General features: G+C 29.8%; 1 protein-coding gene across 2 annotated transcripts in view; it reads left to right on the forward strand.

Moving 5' to 3' along the window:
• The first annotated feature begins 327 nt into the window (after positions 1–327).
• The window catches only part of LOC145333546 (serine protease 33-like), a 77185-nt gene continuing 62479 nt past the window's right edge, over positions 328–15033 (forward strand). For both annotated transcript variants that reach the window (XM_080178709.1, XM_080178710.1), the window contains exon 1: positions 328–409. The gene's annotated coding sequence lies outside the window, so the exon portion shown is untranslated. The remainder of the gene's footprint in view (positions 410–15033) is intronic.

Raw genomic sequence — 15033 nt, forward strand, 5'->3', positions numbered from 1 at the left:
ATTATTGGTGGAAAGGTTTGCACACTGTTTGCTTGATCCAAGAAATCACTATTTAATGCAAGTTTTTAAAAGCTAAGAAAATCACTAAGTTATAAAGCTGCTTTCACAAAATAGGTCTAAGGGCTTTATATCTATTAATTCACATTTGTAAAATTAGTCTTTTTATATTGAATCAGTTACTAAATAACGGTTTTTAAAAAGCAAATTTTATTGAACACATCACATTATTAGTGTGATTTAACAAATTCGTTAAATTTTTATGTAAAAATCTTCAAATTAAAATACTATTATTAGATTTATGTATGTATCTAATTATGTATCTATTTCAGAGAGACATAGGCCAGCTAAAAATGCTTTGTAATTTAGGAACCTGTGATAAATGGAACGGAATATAGTGTTCTTAAAATAGGTAAGACTTCTTTTTCAACTTTCTATAAGCCAATTCCAAAATGTTTGTTTCATAAAAGTATCTGCAGATGCTCCGCTGTGAAACTTATTGTTTTACTTCTATCTGACGTAATTTTGTATTAAAATTTATGTTATGAGTGCTTACCATTGAAAGTTAAAGCTTTAAATTTGGGGTATTGGGTCTACTTGTGGCAGTCTTTCATCCGTTAGTGCGCTGTATTTCTTTCAGGAATCATTTAAAATGAGGAGTATGAAAGTAGGGTTTCCTTAACAAAAAAGATTACTCTCATTACATATTAAAAAATCTGACAAACAATATAAAAAAAACGATGCTGTGAATATTGGTGCAAAAAATATGACGTAACAAAAAAAATTAGCCAATGAGAGGCCGTTATTGACCCGTGGCGGCAATGGTAGTGGACTCTTATTGGCTAATTTTTTTTGTTACGTCATATTTTTTGCACCAATATTCACAGCATCTAAAAAAACTTTTGAATTTTAAGTTTCAACTTTGTAAATTATTTGAACACAGGAAGATTAATATACATATATAAAATTTTTTTTTCAAAACTCTATTATAAATACATGCTTTTAACCCTATGTCTAATGGTACCAGAAATCCAGGTACAAATATAATTAGGTCATGTAATTGGTGGTTTCCAAATAGCATTAAAGATTTTACCTTAAAAATTACGGAATATTGATAGATAGATAGCGGAAGCTTTTTAATATGTTCTAAATTTATGCAGACAAATTACTTTAATCCCCTTACATGTACCCTAAAAATCCTTTGCATAGTGTGTATACAACATAAATAATCTTAAAGTTTAGCTAATCTTAATTTTACCACTATTGCTTCTTTTAGCGGCTTTCTTCATTTCCTTGACCAATAAAAAGCTTCAAAATATACAGAATGTAGATGGACAGACCGACAGACACACATATTGATTTGATTATAGTCAAACAAACAGACAAAAAAACACGCAGGCAGACATTTACATAGATAAAGAGACTAGTTAAGACAGATATATAGAAATTGTTAAGCACATTTTTGGTTTTAAGAAAATTGTTGAAGTAAAAAATAAAAAGAATTTTTTTGCTGATCTATAAAATATTCTTCTTTATATAAACTATCTACCATGCGAAGAAATATAAATCCTTATTTAGACTTATGTTATAATCATTATGCATTCATATTAGAATGTCCCAAAAAAAATCAATTTTATGCGTGGCTTTGTAATTACTAAAAAATCGAATGTCAATATCTTAGCTGCTATTCAAGTTAGACAGCTGAATTTTTTTGTAAAGATTCCTTTTATCAAAAAACCTCTAATGAATAATTTACTTTGCTCGTCGGTTTTCGGTTATGCCCCAACAGACATAGGGGTAAAGTTTGGTGCCTGTTTTAATATTATCCTTTTCTTCCCACCCCTCCCCCCCCCCCCTCCTTTGTTTTATGATCTTTGAAAAGCTGCCTTAAAAATCATTAGGGAAATTCTAGCATGCAAACATCAATTGTACAATTGACTATTCTGACATATGATATAAATTTTAAGTTTTGGTACAGTCTAATATTCATAGATTAAAAATATTTTATAGCTTATATATTCATTATTTTTTTGCAGCAAAGCTACTCTATAATTTACTGTATGTCAGTTCATAATGCTATGGGATAAATTTTATTGCCTCTGCTGCTATTTAAGATTGACTGCTGATAATTTTGTGTTTTTTTTTCTCATCCAATTCATATTTTTTATCTATCCATAATTTCATGGAACTTCGCTACTATGGATGTTGTCATCCTTATTTTTTATCTGTCTACTCTTAAGCAGTCTATAACTGCGTTTTTTATTGTTGCATAATGATTTTCATATGTGCAGCATTCTTATTTATCATTCCTCGAGGTTTACAACTTTTCCCGCTAATCTAAACCTTTCAAAAGGCTTTCTCGTCCTTTGTGTGACCCATAGGACGTCTAAAATAGTGGTCTCCTAAAAGTTTGTTTTTGAGTGATTTTAAATTTAAGCAATAAGCATATGTTAGTGAAAATAGAGACTTCAATTGCAAATAAACAAACATCGTATTGGAAATGTTAATAAAAAGTCTTTAAAATACTAAACAGTTTTACAATGGGAAAATTATTTTGTTTCATTTTATCGTGTCTTATTGGCATGTTATAGTAAATAAATCTTTTATTGTTATTTTAAATAGTTTATAGAGTAGCTGTGCTCCTTAAATATCCGTTTATAGGATTATTTGCACAACTATCAGCTGTTTGTATTAGGGATCTTAAGGGATACGACAACAGAGAATAAATTAATTTACACTTCAAACTATGATAAACTAAATTACCCCCTCTGTAGATTAAGATCATTTTAAATTATCTCCTCCAACCGTGAAAACCAACTAGTTTTGTGATTAGCTACTTTATGAGTTGCTTTTTATTTTAATGGCACTTTAAGAAAACGTCTTAGTCATCAAACGCACTTCTAAGCTATTCTTAATCACGGATATTAAGGGATAAGACAATGGAAGATAAATATATTAAAATAATTGGTTGAAAACTTTAGACATTTCTAGTTTGAACCAACAAATCCAAGAAAAAGTACCAAACTTTCTGTAAGCCAACTAATGAGTTGAGTTAACTCAGTTGTGAAACTTTGGGCATCAGTGTAATTTACAGTCTAATGTCCACTCCCTTCCTGATTCTAAATAGATAGAAAAATAAAGTAAAGGTATGAAAATAGCCTAAACCCAGCCCTAATCCTGTACTGATAAAGCATTAAACCATCCTTTTTCAAGAATTCTTAAAAAGGAAAACACTCAATCGGTCCAATGGTTAGCGAGGTCTTAATTAACAAAGAAACAAAAAAAACATAAAAGGATGTTTTAGAATTATATTAATAGTTATATAGATAGATAGAGGGCAGGAAGATCGCCTCAAAATGTTTTGATTAGTTTTTGGCTTTAGTTGTGCATTAAGTATAGGAGTATCTGCAGTTAGGAAGTTGCAACTTTTTAATATCTTAAATATGCAGTTACCCATTGAGGAAATTTTGGATTGTAATTACACAGGTAACCAAAGTTTTATAACCTTGTACAAAGGAAGGTTCAGAAAGTCATACTTTCAAATATTTTTGGTTTTTTTTCTATTGGGAGGGTGGTGGTACCGTCCCCCAAAATAGCTTGAAACCTTCCCTGGACCTATGAGAACTACACTGTAAAGGAGAACCATATTGGTTCAGCGCATATCTAGATCATTCGGTATAGACAGACAGACACACAGATCCTGTTAATTTTATAAAGCGACCAACATAACTTTTTCTATAATACAATGCGATAGAAAAAAATTCTTTTATAAAGTTGAACTTATTATTATTTTGCTACTTATTAACAAAATGGATATAAGATATTTTGTTATAATTAACTTAAAAGAGAGAAGAACAGTTTACACCTCCTTACTAATGTGTAATATGCCTGTGCGTGTGTGTCTGTGTGTAAGTATTAGATAATAGTAGGATGTATGTATTTGTGTATGTGTGTGTGTGTGTGTGTTTAGATAACGGAAGTTTTAGTGCATTTTGGGTGGCTATCTAAAAACGGGTTTCAGAATCTATTAAAGTTGGGTATATCACATCAAAATTTCAGCTGGATAGACTGTAACTGTTTTGCTTTTCATCGTTTAAAACTTTGTTTATAAACAGCTTGCAACAGTAGAGTTCTTATGATTTAACTTGTACTCATTTTATTTTAGCAACACTTATCTATTTTCAGATCTTGTGATGGATGGGTGTATTAAAGGAGTGTTTTCATATGGGCTCGTTTTCCAAGAAAAACTAAATTTTCCTTGAAGTAAAATCTCCCACACTTTATTTTCGTTTATGAGTGTGTTTATGTTAAATAATATCTCTTAAAAGGCTTAACTTCTATTTCAAAATTGGTATGAAACCTATTGAATCGGGTATGGTTTTAAGCTATTTTTATAAAACTGGAGTTTCCATTTCTTCAGGGTAGTGAATAGGAAAAAGGGAATGATAGGAGGTATCGTTATTTTAGCCAGCTGTAAGCATCACTTTTTTATAGTACATGAAAATCTGGTGCAACATCCAAGTAATAATATATCGATTATTTAATAGTTATTTCTCGTATCGTATTATAATCGGCTTTCCGCGGATATAAAATATACGTACAATTATAAAATTAAAACTATTTTTTTAATCTTATGTTTGTACATTTCTATATTCGTAGAAAACTGGATATAATACGATGCTAGACATAGTTTTTTCGTATGGATGAGAACCGGTTTCTATCACCGGATTCGAATGAATATGAGAAAAAGATATCTCGGGGAATAAATTTCTACTGAAAATGAATATTGTCTGTAGTGTACAAACATAATGTTCTAGCCCAAACTACATAACTACAAAAGCTATAAGAAAGAGATAATAATTCTTAAGTGAAAAAATATCACAAATTATACAAAATTTATTTGATCTCTAATACAAATATTTTTTATAAGGATTATATGATAATTATTTGTTTTCAATATTGTAGGTTGTAAACATTTTTTTTATTTGTTGAATTATCCTTTCCTAAAACCTATAATGATTGTACATTTTAAACTGCCATATAAGATTTTTAGTATAGATGCCTAATCTTTTATAGTATTTACATTTATAGTATTTGTTTAATGTTAATTAATAATTGAAAATCATGAAACCAAGAGACCAAGTAAGCAGTATATTGTATTCTTTTCGGTATGGGGTATCTTCATTAGAAAAATAATTACCTTTCAAAAAAGCCTTTCGGACGGACATTTTGAATTATAGAGTAGCTCTGTTACTAAATTTAACATTATTACTACACATTAACAATATTGAAATTATGATAGCAATGAAATATCAAAAAATCCATAAAATTAAAAAGATTTAATATGGAAAAGTGCTCTAAATTTAAATACTCAAAAGGAATGCATTAAGGAAATACGGGTAAAAGGTTTAATAAGGAGAAGGATGATGATTTTTATTAGGGAAGCAACTCTTTTTTAGGTTTTATGTTAGCATTGACAACAATGAATATATCCTATTATTTTCTTCCGGGCCTTCGGATTCTCAAAACTGGAATTATTCTTATAATTTTTAAATTTTAATATCCGCGGAAATCTATCTATAATATGAGACAAATAACTATTCTATCTATCCATCTAATGTTATGAATGTTTAATATGTCTAAAATTCTACATGTTCAGACAATTTATAGCCCGTGAATGCTTAAATGTTATATGTTCAATTCTTAAACGTTTAGATTGTCACATAAACAATTTTATTTTTTGCACCTTGAATTGTTTTTTGTGTTTTTGAGTTTAAGTCTATAATCAAGTAAAACATATTGATGAAATTAATTAAAACAGAATTCAGAATAAACTGACTGAATGACAGATAGACAGACATGAAAAGTGGAATGACTAAAAATCTAACATGATATTTCATTGACATATTTTATTGTTTGAAGTAATTGTTAATGTGATAAAAAATTTGGGTAAATTCCGATTATGTTAATCTATCTTATGTCTTACATAATAAATTACGAGATTTCTGGTTTAAAACTTATATACATACATTGAATATACGTTCATAGTACATGCCCATTAAACACAAAATTTGTTTTAACAAAGCAGTGGATTATACGTATGTATATCCTTTCCTTTTGTTATATAAGGTAGTAATGTTTTTTTTGTATGTATCTTAATATTTAGTTAACTACATAACCGATTGAGTTCTCGCTTCTAGGAGAGCTTAACATATGTCCTGAGATGGTTTTTAGCTATTTTTCTGTCCTACGAATAAAAAAAATAAAAAACTTAATGATAAGATTTATGTAAAAAAAGTACATAAATAAAAAACTTAAGTTAAATCTGCTTATTTTTCTGGGATTCCATTTGTTGCATGTTTAAAAACGTGCAACCATCTCTTGTGCATTCTATGTGTATGACCTAAGAACACAACACCCCTCCCCCCCCCCTCCCCACTCTCAACTTCCCTATTATTATTTATCTTTCTGTCTAATGATGGGCGGATATTTTAGTAGCTAGCTTTAATTAGTACACGTCTGTACGTATGACCGACCGAACATCCGTTACTAAAAGATTTATCTACGTTGTATAAAGTTCAAAGTAACATAGTCTAAGCAGTTTTAATCATGAAGACAGTTTCTTTTCGTCCTAAAATTTTGCCAGCTTGTTATTGCTAGGCCTTAGTTATTTTTAAAAAGCTTGATTCCAATTAGTAAAGATAAAATCCTAAATAGTTCAATACTTTTATAAACCATTAAAAATTATGTACAAAACATTTAACTTCTTAATACTGTCTGATGATGGTCAGAATTTGGTTTTTTTTGTTATGGTCAGATGTTGTTTACATTTACCTTTTTTTCTAACTGTTTATCTTATATCGTAAAAGTTTTTATTTTCCATTTATAAAATCATATATAACGATTAAAAAAATTGCATAATAGCAATAAATCATGATCAATTAGTAAAAAACAAGAAGGTTTGATTGGTGCAGATAATTTCATACATGAATAAATTTCTGCTGGAAAACCTTGCTTCAAACTTTAAATATTCTTCATACAATATTTGTTAGAATTTATTCACAATTGTGAATTTAATTATATTATGACGGTGACAAAAATTAAATGAAAACATGTAAAATTATTATTGAAATGTATTTCATAAGAATTAACAGGAACACAAGTCATTTAATTGTTGTATAATAGTAAAACAACACCTTGTTTACATAACTGTAAATTTATAGATTGTTAACCAAAAAGAAATGGGATTATTTCTGGTGTTTTAACTTTAAACGGAACTAAATAGCCAAATATTACAAAGATGACTTTGCTTAAAAGGAAAATGTATTTGTTGGGCAAAACTGGCCAAGTCATGCTTGAGTATAGGATTAAAATAATAATGTAATAATAAATTGATTCTTTTAGGCATTAGCACAAGTAAGTTTCATTGCACTAGCAGTTGTGCTTCTAGCATCTATTTTAATGAGTATGGACAGTAAAAAATTGTCCAAAAATCTTCAATGATCTATGTAAAGCTTCCCTTAAAGGAAGAACTTAAGCAACAGACAAAAACCATTCTGTTTTATGTTATACTAGTAGTTTCGCACCTAGCCTCTAGGGTCTTTGCCCCAAGAGGTTTGATCAACCTATTTTTGTGTTATTTAGAATTAAAAAGAAAAATTTAAAGAAATAAAATTTTTTGGGGGTTGGGGATGGAATTTTTTTTTTGGGGGGGGGGAAGGGGGGGTTAGTAGACCCCAATTTTTAAATTTTAGTTTAAAAAGAAAACAAAAAATTTGTGAGGGGGGGTATTTTTCCTTTTTTTGGGGGGTTGTGGTGTCCCACTCCCCAAGAAAATAGCTTAAAACCATCAAAGGACCAGTAGGTATATACCCTGAAGAGTAGAGACCAATAGGTTCAGTGGTTACTGAGATCTTAAGCTTCAGACAGACAGACAGATGGACAGACATATAGACATTGTACTACTTTGTATCATAGAAGATTGAGATGTATTTCTTATGAAAAGCTTTTACAACAGAGTAAAAAGACATTTATTCATGAAAGCTTATATTAAAAGGATTAGAGGACTTTTTAAATCAAGGATTTATAATAAATACAGATTTAAAGAATATATATAGAAAAAGATTCATAAGAAGTAACAGTAATTTTGAAGTTTTTTTTATCAGTTGCAAAATTTATGCGTGCATCATTTAAACCAACCTATTTTTTGATGGCTAACATATGGATAACTTTTTTTTATAAAATCAAGTGCTAAAAAAGTAAATGTATGCTTTATGAATTTTAATGTCTCAACCAAAGACATTATTCAGCAATATTTTTAATACTTTATTTTGTTGCCAAGTTTTGAAATATACAACCTTTTATTTATAACTAGTTGGATTACTCCTATGATAAATTTCTAACAACAACAATAAGGATCAATAACTGTTTATATACGTCTCAGTAGACAATATCCTTGGACATTGACTTTTCTGAATTTGAACCAAGGAAAATAAAAATGCTAGTTGTTGAAATTCCGCCCATGTCAAGAGTAAGGATCTTTGAAGTGAGTTGGGTAGGGGTCAAAGAGGAGAACTACAACTTTTATTCTATAAAGCTATCAAATTAGCCCATAGAAGTATTTTAATCAAATTAAAACATATAAATTGATAAAATAATTAGATCATAATAAAGATGAGTCAATTTTATCCAAAAGTAGCTTAGCTAAAGAAAGCTAACCAGTAAAAAAAATTAAGAATACAATGAAAAGCTTGTCATATCAAAGCTTCCAGTTCAAATAATATAAAAAATATAATTATGAAACCAGAATGACAATCTATCGAACATTTTCTAGTTATTGAATAGTCAGGCTGCTAATAATGTAACGGAGAGAAATATTTCATGTTTTGCTAAAACGTAATTTTAGCAATTTTGTGTAAACACTTGTAAGTGACATAACCTCATATGCCAACTTTGATTCAGGGAGGGAGATGACAATGACAGTTAAATAAACCTACACCACTTTATCCCCCCAACATTTTCTAGCTGTCAAAGTTAGAATTAACAATAATATTGTGAAAATAAACTTATTGTACATTGTCCTAATTTACATAACAGTGAGGGATCTTGAGGGATAAGTCAATTTTCGGTTAATTGATGTACATAACCCAACCACTTCTGTAGATTAAAATTTATGGTTGAAAAGTTTTGAGATTATGAGATAGGAACCAACCATTTAAAATGTACTAAAAGAACCATAACTTTTTTGAGCCAACGAATAAGATAACGAGTCTATCAAGCTTTTGTTCCCAGTGTAATTTACAATCCAGCCCCAACCCCTTTCCCTGTTTAATTGCATAATAATTGAACAGGAATTAATTATCAAAGATGCAATTTTAATCAATTTAATTATATGACCTCATTTTTTTCAGCAAAAAATTGTATATCAGCAATAAGTTTACTGTTCTTTTCATGAACTGATATTTTTCCAACTAATTTGTTAAATTTGAAAATCATTTATATAGTAAAAATTCAATCTTATTACAATTTCTTGTTAGTAGCGAAGCTTCTAAATAAATCAAAATGTCCGTTGGTCTTCTACGTTGAGGGGGAAACTTGATTTTCTTTGCTGCTTTTCGAGATTGAAGGCTTTAATTTTTTGGTGAAGATTACCTATATTAATAAGCAACCAGAATATAAAATACTTGGTTCGTTGGTCTGCCAGTCACACTTTTTCAAACACATGTAAAGGTCTCGTGATTTTCTATATTCTATAAATGTATATTTGATATAGGACCAATGGGAATTTGCTATTTAAATTACTTTTTTTATTCAACCATAATTTTGTTATGCTCAATTATTTATGGATTTTGTCATCCTTGTCTTTATATTAGCCATGACAACAAGAATAGAGGTTTTGCTAACCTAACATTTAAAGGTTAAATAATTAAAATAGATTTTTAGCAGAAAGTCTTTTCATTAAGTCAGCCCCTTATGAGTCTGTCTTTATTACTGAGTCGTTTAAAAAGGTTTTATAGTTTACTAATTTGTTGGCTCAAAAAAATTTCCATATAATTTTGATTGGTTGCTTCGAACTGGCAACTAACTATCTTAATCTACAGCAGTAGCAATTTTAATTCAATAATTTGAAATGTACCGTAATTTATCGTCCATTGTCTTATACCTAAAGAAAACACATAGGTTTTCTTGTGAGTCCTACGTCTAAAAGTGCTTCGTATCTTTTGGATGTAATCATCGTTATTTTCTGGTACTTTTACATAAACACTTAGATGTTGTTGACTTTTAAGTTCAACATCGTTCGACCTTTCTGTTTATTTTAACCAACAAATATCATTTTTTACAAAAATAGCTAATTATTTAAGAGTGTATGTAAGTCTGCAAAAACTCTTGAAAACGGCTCTACCTTTTTTTCTACGATTTTTAGGGAAGTTTAGTATCAGTATTGGCATGTTATCGTTGGGGGATAGCATCATCCCTTTCCTCTGATAGATATGTCCAAAAAAAAAATATTGCCCCCCCCCCTTTACAATTATATCACCTATTGAAAAACTATCAAACTATTGATTAGCCTCCCTATTCTAGAGGCGAAGCCTTTAATTATATTCAAATATTAGAAGGATAAATTGCTATTTTAAAATTTAGCTGTTAAGTGATAATCCTTAAACCAAACCCTCGAAGTCCTTTATGAAAACCGGATATTTTAGATAGCCTTCCGCCTTACCTATTAGTTATAATACAAAACTGTTCAAACTGATGAAATATTTTGGGCTTGATAACAAATCTATTAAACCTAAAGATTTATATTTGATTGTTGTCAAATGCTCTGGCATTTAATCTATATATACAATCATTAATAAGTTATTTTTAAAACTGAAATATTTTTCTGATCAATAATTATATTATATGTCATAAGAAAATAAATAGAGACACCAATGTTTGTTTAATAACTTCGCTACACAAGGTGAGGGAGTAGTCAACTTGACTGCAAAATAAACTGAAACCCAAAGTTTTAAAAACGTCTTCCCTTATCCTTCGGAGACTTAAAACCTTTGGTACTTTTATTAAATCTTGATTGGTTGGTTCAAACTATCATTTTTATAACTTTCCAGATTATAGTTTTATTTTGCAGAAAGGGTAATTTTATTTGTCATCATTGATGGTATCAAATAATGTATTAACTTAAAATTAATAACATTGAATTTTTTAGGTAAGTTTTGTATTTTAGAGAAAATATATGAAGTCAAAGAATTAATTGTAAGTACATTAAATTTAAAATCATATTTGAACACAATATTGCATATATTTTACAAATTATCATTAGATAGATTAGGATATATTATAATCCCGCGATCGTAATATGAAGCACATCCGCTTGTCTGTGGGTTGGTAACGACTGCAAAAGTTGTATCTACTGCTGCTATGCTAGATGTGAGACATAATTAGTAATAACACATAACAGGCCAAAAACTTATTACCATGCAAAGTTTAGACATTCAGTCAAAGATAGTTCAATCAAAGGGTTGGTTGCATAAAATAGTTGGGGTGTTAGTAGCTTGGGACCTTTAAGTTAGACTATTAGCCTTCTCAGTAGTATTCTAAACCAGGTACAAAGATCTGGCCTTTAATACAATTTGGGGCAATCCTGTAAGGGTGAAAAAGTTTAAAAACAATAACATATGCCAAGAGAAGAAGTGAGAATTTGAATGCTATCGCATAAATAACACATAAAGAATGTTTTTCATTTTTAAGTTGAACTATTTAAACTTTACTTAATCTAACCTAACTTAAGACATGCATCAAAAATAAGTTTTTTTACCATGAAGTTTTTTTTTGTCACCATGCAATATGAGAAAAAACTACGAAAAACTCTATTGTGTAATACTCTACCGAAAAAAAAACAGTTTTTGTTGATGTACTAACACACCATACATATAAACCATAAAATTCTTAAGTAAAGTCTGTGAAATTTTATTATTCCAGTATGTTCATTCAATTGTGACGCTACTCTATATTTCACTTTGTCTATCCGTCCAAAAACTATGTAGGAATTGCGATTTTCTCAGCTGATTTTTAAGGTAGTTTACTGATTTTTTTGACGATCCTTTATTACAAAGAGCATCCCGTCTACAACTCACATGGTCCATCGGTCTTTTTGTCATGATACAATATTTTTGTTTTAAAGGTTTCGTGATTTTTATTGCAATGTATTATATTCTTTTTTTGCCCTCTGTTTATATTATCACTGAATATCTGCTTTATAATTCACTTTGTCCATTTTTAATCCATTATTTTTGTTCTTCGCTACCTAAGGATGTTGTGTAAATGTTTGTGTGGGGTTATTCCTTTCCCCTCCCCACTTTAATAATTCAAATTTTGAAAATACACAATGAAAATATCTAGAATCAATAATGCTGCTAAATTTTTTTTCTTTCTGTATGACAACTTGTATACAGATGTCTGAAACATGTAAATTCGATATGCAATACATAGGCACAATATATGACAATATTCATATTAGTTGAAAGTGGACATTGCACCACTATCCCGACCTCTCCCTCAGAAAATGCTAAGGATAATTGTGTCGTTATTAAGTCAACATGAGTATGTAGTTTTAGTGTCATTAGACCGTCGAAATATGACGATATTGTGTTAGCCATGACAACGTTTTATCAAAGCCATATATGTAGTATATCAAGTCGATCATTCGCTTACCATTAAGTTTTGAAAAGTAAAAACATTTGTGGAGGGTAATTTTCCAGGCACCCTCTCCCCAAATATTTATATATACCTTTCCTGGACAAATTGGTCCAGCATTTGGCGAGATCTTAATCTACACCCTTATCCTTACGGATTTACGGGAGGGGATGGAGGGGCCGATATTAGAGGTCCATATTCAACTAGAATGATTTGTTTAGATATTGTGTATAAAGAATTATTTACAATAAATCAGCCAATAAACATTTTATTCATGCTAACACAATCTCAAGGTTTTTACACAACAATGTCTTGTCAGCTGTGCGTCAGCCGCGTATTAGCAACCAATTTAAACTCATTTGGATGCTTAAATTTTATTTTATTGACGAATTATTTGAACAGTTAGCTTTTTGATTTTTGATAGCGGAGCAACTCTATAATTCATTTGTCTTTTCGGCTACCAGTCAGTCAAAAACACTATCGGGGAAGTGCGATTTTCTTAGCTGCTATTTAAGATAAAACTTACTTGGTCTGTCGGTAATGCTATATACAAAAGACATTTATGTATTGATGCGTAGAGTTTCGTGAGAATTTACCTTACTTACTCTTTTCACTTTGTTCGTTTGTCCATCAATAATTTATTGTACTTGTTTGGCTACCAGACACTGTCTTTTTAATAGAAGTGAATGGTACCAAAATTTTATAACAATTATATCTCAATCATGCATGAACTCAAAAAGTTGGGGCCCTTACTACTTTTATTGATATTTTATTGGTTGGGTATGAAATAGCAGTGTCCAAACATCTTAACCAATAATTTAATCAACAAGAGGAATAATTTTTATGCATTTGAATTTATCGTACATTGTCTTACCCCTTAAGATATCTGAATATCATAAAATGTTGCTTTTATCCTTGACTATAACATGTAAAGTTTGCGTGTTTTTTTCACTTTTTAATTTTTTATTGTTATCTATCATTATAAAGTACAATTTCATTACATCTATATTTTGATAATAATTTTGGTATCAAAAAATAAGAAAAGATTAATTTTTGTCGAGTTCATATTGGTCTTGGGTAACTTTTTAGGCAATGGTACTGGTATTTGTTCCACCTCGAGAAAGTATGGCCCTAAAACTTACCAACCCCTCTAAAGATATTTATGAGGGGGTTAACCTCACCCCCCTCTTGGGGCTAACCCCCTATATGATGAGGCAAAGTCACTAGTATGTGTAAAAGTACGTATTTAAATTGTATTGGCATAAAATGTAAACAGACATATTTTAAACATATTGGAGTTGGGGAGTTAAGTTGGCAATAGATTAGTGTGGTAGGGTTGGTTACAAATTAAACTAAGGGATCTTAATGTATAAGACAATTAAGATAAATTTTGAAAAGGAATAGACACTGCTATATTGTAAAACTCATCCAAGATTTAAAAAGTTTGGGGGCCAGAGTAATTAACAATCCTTTGTCCTCTCCCTCCCTGAAACAGACTACAAAACAAAAGCATATCATAGACCAATAGAAAACCTTTTTGCAATTTATAGGCCATCAGAATTTGCCATTAGGTGATCATAATAGACATACACAACGAATATAATAATAACCCTTTTCCAGGAGTAGAGGGTGGGGATATTCATTTAGAATATCTTCTAGTAACTTACGAGATTGAAGAAGGGTTCAAATAAGACCCCCCCCCCCTTTCCTATAAAGCGGATGTCCAAGAGACCCCCCTCCCACGGAATAGGGTTAAGAATGTACCTGCCCTTGCTACTCAAGTTTTTATGAAGCCTCCCAACTTTTGTTAGTTAAATAATAATGAGACACCATATGCTAAATTCTTTTTTGAGTGCAAAGCTTTTCAGCTTTTAAGTTAGGTCCATCCGTACGTTCGTCCTTCTGTCTTTAACGTTAATTTAGGCTGGTTAGAATTGTCCATTTTACTTCATAGTTATTCCTGTAACAGTCAGTAAGTTCGTTTAAAACATTATATTATTTTGTTTATTGTAAACAATTTTAAATGATTTAATTATTCAATTCACATGAAATTTTGATTACAGATTTCTAGTACAATAAAGCACAACATTATAAAAAGAATATCATTTATTTAGGTATTTTCACGTAAATAATTATATGTAACCTTAAATTTGTTCGTATGATATGATAATATGCGCTCTTATGGATGAAATTTTCTCCAGATTTTTCATGATTTGACCAAATAATTCTAGTAAAGTAAACTTAATACATTAATAAAAAAAATGATTTTTTAAATATTGTGTTGTTATTATATCTATTATTTTAGTAAGGTAAGGAAAAGACCTTAATTAATGTATAGAGTAG

The sequence above is a fragment of the Acartia tonsa genome, chromosome 12 (genome assembly GCF_053477335.1).
Source record: "Acartia tonsa isolate MP-2025a chromosome 12, ASM5347733v1, whole genome shotgun sequence".
In the NCBI taxonomy this organism is placed as follows: Eukaryota; Metazoa; Arthropoda; class Copepoda; order Calanoida; family Acartiidae; genus Acartia; species Acartia tonsa.